Source organism: Tachypleus tridentatus, chromosome 7, assembly GCF_004210375.1.
Source record: "Tachypleus tridentatus isolate NWPU-2018 chromosome 7, ASM421037v1, whole genome shotgun sequence".
Taxonomy (NCBI): domain Eukaryota; kingdom Metazoa; phylum Arthropoda; class Merostomata; order Xiphosura; family Limulidae; genus Tachypleus; species Tachypleus tridentatus.
Window position 1 is genome coordinate 176,217,293 of NC_134831.1, and position 12,262 is coordinate 176,229,554.

Genomic DNA, 12,262 nt, shown 5'->3' on the forward strand with positions numbered 1-12,262 from the left:
AATACTTTAACTGATCCAAACATATTGTATTGTGTCATCTTTTATGGTGATGGCTGTAAAGGATCGAATGTCGATTAGCTTTTGATATGAGCTATAGAACGGTTGTAAGAATTAGCGAGATGCTCAAATAAGTTATGAGTCAATGAACGCCCGATCTAAGCGGCGCCTTATACGCCCCCTGGACAAGATTTAAGCCAAAGAACTGTATGATCCGGGTATAGGCTGTACCGGAAGGCAGCGAAGTAGTCCCGTCGCTAGTAGTACTTTGTTTTACTCTGAGAAGCGAGTAACGCCTTCACAGCTTAAATTGTGGCATTTTATCTCTAGTCTCGGACCTTTCCGAAAGATCTGCAGCGACACCTGCTGATAATTGAGAAAGTGACTGAAGAAGATTAGCTCCCATTTTCATAAAACCAGACAACGTGTTGCTAACACATTATATTATTCACCTAGCATCAGTAAAGAGAAAGCACAAATGGTTATTGGTGTTTGTAAACATTTGATAGAAACTTATAAAGAACAATCACCATTTGGTAACATGCGATAACTCAATACGAACTTTTAAACAGTAGGACCTTCCACACTTAGGTTGAATTAATGATACGAAATAACAACGTATTGAAAACAACTAAATTAATGTAACTGCATCACACGAGAACAATAACAACTAAACTAAATGTAACTGTATCACACGAGAACAATAACAACTAAACTAAATGTAACTGTATCACATCAGATCATGTTACTACTTATCTATCCGAATATAACAGTGCTGTCTGTTGTTTGTGCATGTTACTACTTATCTATCCAAATATAACAGTGCTGTCTGTTGTTTGTGCATGTTACTACTTATCTATACAAATATAACAGTACTGTCTGTTGTTTGTGCATGTTACTACTTATCTATACAAATATAACAGTGCTGTCTGTTGGTTGTGCATGTTACTACTTATCTATACAAATATAACAGTGCTGTCTGTTGTTTGTGCATGTTACTACTTATCTATACAAATATAACGGTGCTGTCTGTTGGTTGTGCATGTTACTACTTATCTATATAAATATAACAGTGCTGTTTGTTGTTTGTGCGTGTTACTACTTATCTATATAAATATAATAATACTGTCTGCTGCATGTCCATGTAACTACTTATCTATATGACCCGGCATGGCCAGGTGTGTTAAGGTGTTCGACTAGTAATCTGAGGGTCACGGGTTCGAATCCCCGTCGCACCAAACATACTAGCCCTTTCAGCCGTGTAAGCGTTATAATGTTACGGTTAATCTCACTATTCGTTGGTAAAAGTGTAGCCCAAGAGTTGGCGGTGGGTGGTTATGACTAGCTGCCTTTCCTCTAGTCTTACATTACTAAATTAGGGACGGCTAGCCCAGATAGCCCTTGAGCAGCTTTGCGCGAAATTAAAAACAAACAAAAGAAAACTTATCTATATAAGTATAATAGTACTGTCTGTTGTATATTCGTGTAACTACTTATGTATATAAATATAATAGGAATCGTAAACACAAAAAATGCTTTACTGAAAGAGGCAATACTATCACCCTTCACTCTGTTTTGATGAATCTTCACGAAATTTAACATGAAAGTTCAATTGATTCGTGGAGAGATAATGCAAATTTGTGGTTTCATATTTTGTGCTTTTAATTTGCTTTTTATGTTTGCTTATAATTACACATAAGAGAAGCAACTTTCATGTCCTACAGTATCCTTTCATTAATGATAAGTTTACATAACTTCAGTAGAAAGGACAGAACAGGTACTTCAGGTAGTATATAATAACATTAGTTTTAAACGCCATGCTAAACATCTTTCTTCTGTTTTTTTCTGCTATTTGATTACTCTCGTGTGCTTCGTTTCAGAGCCAGGGTTGTACGTTATATTATTTATTAGTGTGCTAAACTGTGTTATTATTCATTATATGTTAATAGTAATAGAGAGACAAATAGATAACCTGTAGCCATTTTTTGTTTTGTTTTCTTAAACATACAGAGTGCTCTAACATCGACCCACTATTATTGACACTTGCGTATATTATCTCTTTCAAAAAATGCAAAGAATATTCGTTTTGTTTTAATGAATTGAGACAAAATTCCTTATACTAATCTTTAATCTTTACTTATCTGGTTACGTCATTCAGTTTGTTATTAAATCGAAACATATACTTGACGTTTTCTATAAAGTATAAACAATATGAATCACTTAGGTTACAGAGTTTAGGGAAACAGTTTTACGTTTTGATCGAAACAAAACAAGGTGTAAAACTGTTTCCCTAAACTCTGCAGCATAGTTCGTTATCTATGTACTTTGTTTTGAACGTTTAAATAAATCTTTTACATATCTGTTATTTGCACATGCGCAGGAACATTGATTCCGCTACGTCAATGGTCGAGAACACCGTTAGTATTAAAACACCGTAAATCATTGTAAAAACAAAACCGAAGTCAGCAAAGAACAACTGGATACAGATTCACTCTGAGATGTCTCTAGATTTATACATCAAATAAAACAATTTCGCTCGTTTTTATTTTTACTTAACCATTGAGACTACCACACTTAACTAAAGTAGAAATGGTAGATTCTAAACAATTATTATACAAGTGTTTTCTGGTCAGAGAGAGAAATGACTCGTAACGATGCCCACACCCTACATGGCTTGTCAGCTTCAGTCGATGAACTGAGACAGTACAGACCGTTCAATGACGTTGTTTGTCATACAAATAAAACAACCACGTGGTGTGATTTAAAGAAAGGAAAGACCTGTTTCTTACATCTGCCATTTAAACTTAGTAATGAGGAACTCTACGAGGTAACTAAATGGACTTACGCTAGACATCTTATGATTCGTTTGACGTTAAAAAGTATAAACTGATGGGCACAAAAGTGTTATTCCGTTACCGAAGTATTTTACAAGTAATGGTTATCTGTTGGTAAAAACCAGTTACAACGGCTGTTAAACAAATAAAGGTTATTTGTTGGCAAACACCCAGTAGGACAACTGTTAAATGAATAATAGTTATTTGTTGGTAAACACCAAGTAGGACACATGTTAAATTAATAATAGTAATTTGTGGGAAAACACCAAGTAGGACCACTGTTACATTAATAATGGTTATTTGTGGGTACACATCAAGAAGGACAACTGTTAAACTGATAATGTGGATCTACTGGTGAACACATTTTTCAATGATTTTTTTAATATTTTTTATCCCAGCAAATTTTCACTAATGTAATGTTTGAGCCTTCGTTTTACATAAACAGAACAATGGTACTTTATCCACACTATGAACAGAATAATGGTACTTTATCTACACTATGAACAGAACAATGATGCATTATTTAAACTATGAACAGAACAATGATACATTATCTACATAATGAACACAACAATGAAACTTTATCTACACAATGAACACAACAGTGAAACTTTATCTACACAGTGAACACAACAATGAAAATTTATCTACACAATGAACACAACAATGATACATTATCTACATGAACACAAAAGTGAAACTTTATCTACACAATGAACACAACAACAAAACTTTATGTACACTATGAACAGAACAATGATACATTATCTACATAATGAACGCAAAAATGAAACTATCTATACTATGATCAGAACAATGATACATTATCTAGATAATGAATACAACAATGATACATTATCTACATAATGAACATAACATTGACACATTATCTACACTATGATCGGAACAATGATACTGTATCTCCACAGTGAACAGAATAATGATACTTTATCTTAACAATGGACGAAGCAATGATAATTTATCTACTCAGTAAAATAGAATAATGCACATAAAAGGTTTATAAAGAAACTTGTCTTTCTAACTGTGGGGAGATAAGTTAACTAATTTGATAGAAGAGTGGATTGGTGGAATAAAGGAGAGGATTGTTACAAATGGAGTTCAGTTAAACTGGATTAATACTGTAAGTGGTGTACCTCAACACTCAGTTTTCGGACCTTTGCTGTTTTTGATTTACATCAATAGCATAGATGAAGAAAAGGCTAATAAATTATTTAAATGTGTTGATGCTATTAAAGTGTTGGGTGTTATCAGCTGTGAAGAGGATGTTGATGATTCACAAAAATATTTAGATAATTTAGTCAGTTGGACAAATAAATTGCAAATGGGTTTTAAGTATAATAAATATAGGATAATGCGTGTGGGTTATGATAATTTTAATTGTAAGTATAAAATGGATGGAAATACTTTTAACAGTATTATGAAGGAAAAGTATCTTGGTGTGATGGTTGATTAGTCTCTTAATGTATCTAAGCGAAGTGCTCTTGTAGGGCAAATAGGATTTTAGTTTTTATCTACATAAATATTGAATACAAGTCTAAAGAGGTTATAAGTTCATTGTACATGTCACTGTTTAGGCTATATTTGAAGTACTGTGTTCAGTATTGGGCTCCTTACCTCAGGAAAGGCATTGAATTGTTAGAAATGTTTCCTAGAACGGCACATGGGATGGATGGGGTTGCCATGTGATGAGCGATTAAGATCTTTAAAGTTGGTTCTTCTTTAAACAAAGAATTGTAAGAAAGGATATTATTGAAGTAAAGATTGTAAAGGGAGTTGTTACAAAAGAGATTATTGAAATATCTAAGATTATAAAAATAATTGTTACAGAGGAAATTATTGAAGTATCTAAGATTGCAAAAGGAATTGATAACGTTGATGTGTCAATTTGTTTTTGTATTTAAGAGTTACAGTAGTAAGACAAGTTTACAGTTTGGCAGAGTAGGTGTCTTCTTTAGCTTAGATAGTTTCATTTTTCTTACAGGGTTGTTTGACTTTGGAACTGGTTATCTTCAAATATCGAAGAAGCAGTAAAATAGAGTGAGTTTAAAAGAAAGCTTTACGTATATATATATATACATATATATCTGAGTGATAAAGGTTAACTTTAATTATCTTTTAATTTGGTTTAGAGGATGGAACAGCCGAAATGGATCAGTTGATCACTTCTTTTCCCTAAACGTTATATTATTTACACAGTGATCAGTTGAATACTTGTTTTCCCTAAACGTTATATTATTTACACAATGATAATTCATATATATATATATATACATAATAAACAGAAGGATGATAATTCATATATGTATATATGCACGTATAATGAACAATATTTCATATATAGAACAATGATAATTCATATATATGTGTGTATAATGAGTAAAATAATGATATTTCATATATATAATAAACAGAACAATGGTAATTTATATTTAGAATGTAAGGGGCCACTGGGGTTTCAGGAAGTAATATACCATTGGAGAATTGGAAGAAAACAGTTTATAAAAGCAACACGTTTCCACAGGTGGATGTACCACTGTAGTCATCTGTTGAGGAGACTGTTGGATCGGATTTCTGCTGCAGGGAGTTGCGTGCCTTGTTTATCCTTGCCGTTCACCAAGTCCTGCGCAAGCGCTGTGATCATACGGAGTCAGTTACTACGATTAGCTGACTGCCATTCCGGTGTTTGATTCTAACATGGTCACCACGGTCTTTAAATCTTTCTGCTTTATCAACTAACTGCACAGTCGCCGTGAATAAAACAATTAAATAAACAGAATTTATTCGTGAAAAGTTTGGACTTTTTTTCGAGACATTAATTGTAAGTATTGTGTTTTGTTGATAAAACGACAAGTTTGATTTATTTAAAGTTTTTCTTTGTTTCTTTCTTTTAGTCGGTTTGTTCAGTAAGTCAGGGCCTAAGAATGATTTTCATCTTTATAGTATTAAACAACATTCTAATAACAATCTTTATTATCTCTGTTGTGCTTAAGAATAGTTGGTTTCTTCAACAACTGTTTCGCTACTAATGGTTTGGTATCTTAAACTTGATAACTTATCTTGTGGAATCTTATATGTTATCATCTATATTCATGATAATGTATCTCCTTTTCATACTTATTAGCAGTTACATTTCCATTTGTGACTCCTCGTGTTCTGTTACATGTATTCTTCACTTTTACTCAGGATATGATATTTCACCTAATCTCTTATCATCATCCCCAGGATTTGATATTTCACCTTATCTGTTATCGTCATCCCCATGATGTAATATTTCACCTAATCTGTTATTGTCATCCTCATGACGTGATATTTCACCTTATCTGTTATTTTCATCCCCATGATGTGATGTTTCACCTAATCTCTAATCATCATCCCCATGATATGATGTTTCACCTAATCTCTTATCGTCTTTCTTTTTATGTATTTTTCCACCTTCCACTTTTCTACAACTCTGTGATTTGGTACGTTCACAATTAACCGTTTAAGACCTTGACGTTTCAGCCAACCTGTAGTAACTTCTTTACATCAATTCTCTTTTTACTAAAGTTTCCATTTTCTCTATTACAAGTACTTTTATTTGACAGCGTTATAACAAACGGCACGTAATGTGTTTACTGTGTCTAGAATAATTAAAAGAAACTTTTATTAAATTACACGTATACTTTCCTTTATAAGTTATAAGTCTCACATTTCTTAATTTTAGGTGTGAAACATTTTTGATACTTCAGAAATCTCTCTCTGTGTATGTATTATTTATTTTGAAATTAAAAGGAAATCATAAATAAATGTAATTAAAAATCTGGATTAACGTTTGTATGCTATCTATTTGTAAGATGCACACATACACATATATATACTAGGTGGACAGGTGAAATAAAAATTCGTTTGTAATAGGATAGGAAATTGTGTGTCTATTTTCTTTCTTAACGTAATAAACAGTAGAACTGCAATAGAAATGTGTGAGTACTAAGACTAAAAAAGAAAGATATAATGTTTTCAATTATTATGTGAATATGAAATTAACTAGGGGGATCTAGTAATCTTATATCACTATATCAAGTTCAGTGCTGATTGATCAAGAAATGTGGAAACGTATATGAAAGAAGTATATAAACAGATGTTGATGTTTATTTATATAGATGTATAGAGAAGATAAATAAAAAATTAGAAAGTTAAAAACCTTCAAATGGGGATCGTAAAAAGTAAGAAACATAACCTGGGGCACCGTAGACATTATTTACTGGAACTACAAATACCTATCTTGATTCTACCAAATGTAAATGTAACTCTGGATAACAGGAATGAGCCAAAATAAGAGTTTCTTTGTGTAAATAATGTTTACAGTATCTGTATCCTTGCTTGTTTACTATTTCTTCACTATCACTATTTAAAGGTATTTAGATTCCTAACTTTTTATTTATCTTGTTTACTGGCTTTATTATGATCAACTGTGGGCAATGGATTACTTGATATTTTAGCTATCGTTATACGTTATAATGATAATAAACCTGTCTAGTAGCTACCTGATACGGTGCATAATGATTTGTTGTATCTACAGACTAGTTGGTCGCATTAATTCAAGATTTAAAATGTTAAACCGCAACTGGAGATTGTCATGGAGATTTGTTTGAAAATATAAAGAGCATTTATAGTTTCTATGTAACTAAATTATACATATATAATGCATAGGAAAAAGCATGTACTGAAACAAACCTTCAATAAACGCGCATACAATTTTACTAGTAGAAAAGCAGACTTTTCAGTTAAAACATATGCGCGTTTTAAAATATCGCTACGAATAAACCTTCGTATCTTTTAAGTACTCAGTGCATTGTTTTTTTTTGCTCCTTGACTTCATATATAACATAGGGATTGACTCCCTAAACACATTGGATTTCTACATGTTAGCCATCTAATGCTCATCCACTATTGACTGTTAATTCCGTCTCACCCTGTATTTATGCGTTTTATAGGCACACCAAATATTTGTAAGAAAGTTAACTTAGGAGGTGATGCTATGTTTCTGACTTCTGTAAAATATAGATGAAACAAATTGACTTTTCAATACCCCTACGTAGTACCTTATTTAGTTTTCTGTGAAAGGTTTGGGTTCAACTTACCGTGTCGTTTTTATTGCAGGCTAGCAACAGAATAATAATAATTACAAACAAACTGCTTTAAGTGGATGTTGTTTTCCTTGTTTGTAGTCAATAGTAAAGGTTTTAAAGAGTTGTTTGAAGTGAATATTTGCTGTTTAAGGTACTTTTTGTCGTCACGTTCTACTTGGGTTTTGTGCAATTATTTGCAATCCAATTACGAACAAGTACCGTGGTCCATGATAGTACCTGACGTACCAATTTATAGCTTGGAGAAGTCATAGTATACCCTGGAGATAACATATGGCGGCAGATTTGAAAAACGACCCACCAGTATCACTTTGGGAGAGTCCTAAATGAGTGTAATAGACTTAGTGATAACCGGTTCAGCGGTTCGAAATCATATGTAGACTTACACATCATTTTCTCAAATAATGTTTTAGATATCTAAATATGAATATTAAATAAATATGTGGTCAATAAACATAATTATTAATTGTTTACTAATGATATTCAAAACGTTCAGGAAGTGACGTCAGTGCAGCTGGCAATTGTGACTGAAACTAAAATCTAATTGGAATGTTTTCATGAAGTCAAACTATCAACCACGTGGACCAGGAATTGTTTTATCTCTAAATGTTAATGTCTCGTTGACGTTTAGAACAGTCAACAGTCTTACGAAGTCATTGTAATATTGTTTACGTCTTTCTTGACGTTATAAACTTACTGTATCAACGGTCTAAGTAAGTAATAAAAAGGAACTTATTAGTTGAGTTGTTTAATGAAACAACTGACACATGTCTTGTCAAAATTAACTCTGTGTCAGAACTTACAGGGTATCAGGTTTAATATAATTAATAAGTGAAACAGATGAACATCATAACGATTCCTATCTATTATTCGATGAACACATGGAATCATATTTTATTTCAAGGACTTTTAAGTTACAATACGTTTGTTTATTTAACATTGTTTAATAACAATACTTTTGTTTATTTCAATTTGTTATGTAACAAGACTTTTTTCTATTACAGTTTGCCAAGTAACAAGACGTTTGTTTATTACAGTTTCTTAAGTAACAAGACTTTTCTTTATTACAGTTTCTTAAGTAATAAGACTTTTCTTTATAACAGTTTGTTAACTAAGAATACTTTTATTCCTTACACTTTGTTAAGTAACAAAACTTTTATTCGTTACACTATGTTAACTAACAAGACTTTTGTTTATTACAGTTTGTTAAGTAACAAGACGTTTCTTTATTTCAATTTGTTAAACAACAATACTTTTGTTTATTACAGTTTGTTAAGTAACAAGACGTTTCTTTATTTCAATTTGTTAAACAACAATACTTTTGTTTATTACAGTTTGTTAAGTAACAAGACGTTTCTTTATTTCAATTTGTTAAATAACAATACTTTTGTTTATTACAGTTTGTTAAGTAACTAAACTTTTATTCGTTACACTTTGTTAAGTAACAAGACTTTTTTCTATTACAGTTTGCCAAGTAACAAGACGTTTGTTTATTACAGTTCAAGTAACAATACTTTTGTTAAAGTTTGTTAAATAACAATACTTTTCTTTATTAGAGTTTAAGTAACAGTACTTTTGTTTATTACAGTTTGTTAAGTAAGAATACTTTTGTTTATTACACTTTGTTAAGTAACAAAACTTTTATTCATTACACTTTGTCAAGTAACAATACTTTTGTTTATTACAGTTTGTTAAATAAAAAGACGTTTGTTTATTTCAATTTTTTAAGTAACAAGACTTTTGTTTATTTCAGTTTAAGTAACAAGACGTTTGTTTATTTCAATTTTTTAAGTAACAAGACGTTTGTTTATTTCAATTTTTTAAGTAACAAGACTTTTGTTTATTTCAGTTTAAGTAACAAGACGTTTGTTTTTTTCAGTTTAAGTAACAAGACGTTTGTTTTTTTTCAGGTTGTTGAGTAACAAGACTTTTGTTTATTACACTCTGTTAAGTAACAATATTTTTGTTTATTACACTTTTGTTACTTAACAAAAGTCTTGTCACTTAACAGAGTTTATTACAGAGTTTGTTAAGTAACAAGACGTTTGTTTATTTCAGTTTGTTATGTAACAAGACTGAAGTTTGTCTCTGTTAAGTAAATTGACCATTATAATTAACCTAGACACAAAAACTTTAGTTAAGACCATCCACTAAGTGACACCTTAGTAACATCAGTAAAACCGTTGGTTACTGTGCTCGTACACTCGAGTAGCGTTATAAAACGATTCAGACGGCCCGACATGGTCAAGTGGGTTAAGGCACTCGACTCGTAATCCAAGACTCACGGGTTCGAATCCCCGTCACACCAAACTTACTCGCCCTTTCAGCCGTGGGGGCGTTATAATGTGACTGTCAATCCCACTATTCATTGGTAAAAGAGTAGCCTAAGTGTTGACGGTGGGTGGTGATGACTAGCTGCCTTCCCTCTAGTGTTAAACTGCTAAATCAGGGACGGCTAGCGCAGGTAGCTCTCGTGTAGCTTTGCGCGAAATTCAAAATCAAACAAACAAACGATTGAATTATATGATGTTCACATCGAGAGAATAATAAACTCTCTAAGGAAATAGAGTCTGATAATTTGTGTTCCTAAGTTTACTGTGTTTTGTTTTATTTTGCTTTTTAAATCAACATTACTAGTGGACAGTTATTATTATTATGTTAATTAAAATCCTAGATTCGTTTCCTCGCTGTGAACAGAGCAGGGAGAAATCCTTTGTGTGACTTTGCACTAAAACAAATAGTTTTTTTTTTGTTTATAGTTAAGCACAAAGCCACATAATTGGCTTTCTGTGCTCTGCCCATCAGGGGTATCGATACCCGGTTTTTAGCGGTGTGAATCAGCAGACATCCCGCTGTGCCCCTGTGGGGAAAACGAATCTATAAATGTATTTTTATTCCGAAAATAAACAAAACAGTCGCCCATTTACTGTCAAGCAACTACAATAAGGACAGCTGTTAACTTCATATAATGAACTAGTACAGAAAATCTTTATTTGAAGAACCAAGCCTGAAGACCTGTACTTGGAGCTTTAATGTGGTGACGCGTGTGTTAACTTAATCCACAATTTATGTAGACATGTCTCAGCAACGTGACACATGTGTAAAATTGATTCGTGATATTTCTAAATATGTCTCAGCAACATGACACGTCTTTACAGTGGATTTACGATTTCCTTAAATTCAGCAACATGACACGTGTGATAAATGAATTCATGATTTCTTTATACACATGAACGAAATTGAGTCTTCTTGTCGAAGCTAAATTGACATTTAGATGTAGGAGAGTTGAATGAAACCATGTCCAGTTCTCCTGTTTCTGAGGCTATGTTGATTACGCGCTTGTATATGGTTTGTATTATATCAACCTGTCGCCCATCTATTTACACCGTTTAAAATTGTTGGAATAATTAACTAAGTTATTCATTAGGTCCTTTCTTATCCTCCAGAGGGCCACACGTCTGACATACATGAGGTTACTAAAGAACGATAAATAACTGTAAAAAAAAACAAATTGGAGATTTGCTTGATATGAATAGTGATTATTGTATCGGGATGCGTATGGGAGGGTCAGGTGTTTCAGATATTTTCTGCTGGACACACTTCACACATTTAACCATAGACGGGTTATAAGAGAAACAGTCAGTCTCGCTGTTCTGTTTGAAGCCTTTGTAGTGGTGGAAGGTGCTCGCCAGCTGTCAGTAGTTTAAAACCAGAGACAATATATATAAATCAAAGGTGTGTCTGTTTTAACTGTTTACTTCACTTGCAAACGCAATATTCTTCCTTTCTATAAGAGGCATGTGTTCTCAACGTTTGTGCTTTTGATAGCAAATAAGAAATAATAACGAATATATCCAGTTGGCCTACGTCAGCATGGAAACAAGCTGATAACAATAAGATAAGTGGTAAAATTTATGACGAAGAGGAATATGTAGTGACGTCAGCGTTATATAAACATGATGTCAACGTTTATGGAAGGAAATTGAAGTTCATTAATGGTTATTTATACTTTATCAGACACCTAAAGTGTTGACAAAACTACAATGCACGAAAGGCATAAATTTAATAAAACCAAGCTTGTCTTTTCAAAACTTTGTTGTGCGACTACAAGTAATTTAGATGAGCAAAAATATACGATTACAAACTTATTGGAAATACATATATCCGAAATGAAATGTAAGAGTGGTAGCGTATGTGTTAAAGTTAAATGTGGGTGTGGCATTGTATATCGTAATGTCAATTATTAGTGTGACAGTGTGTTGTGTTAAAGTAAATTGTTAGTGT

The 12,262-nt window shown here is 32.4% G+C and overlaps 1 long non-coding RNA gene across 1 annotated transcript in view; it reads left to right on the forward strand.

Annotated features, from left to right (window-relative positions):
- LOC143257338 (uncharacterized) overlaps window positions 1-5,507 on the forward strand; it is a 52,222-nt gene extending 46,715 nt beyond the window's left edge. Inside the window, exons 3-4 of the long non-coding RNA XR_013031806.1 lie at window positions 4,834-4,889; window positions 5,374-5,507. This is a non-coding gene — a long non-coding RNA (uncharacterized LOC143257338). The remainder of the gene's footprint in view (window positions 1-4,833; window positions 4,890-5,373) is intronic.
- Window positions 5,508-12,262: the final 6,755 nt, after the last annotated feature.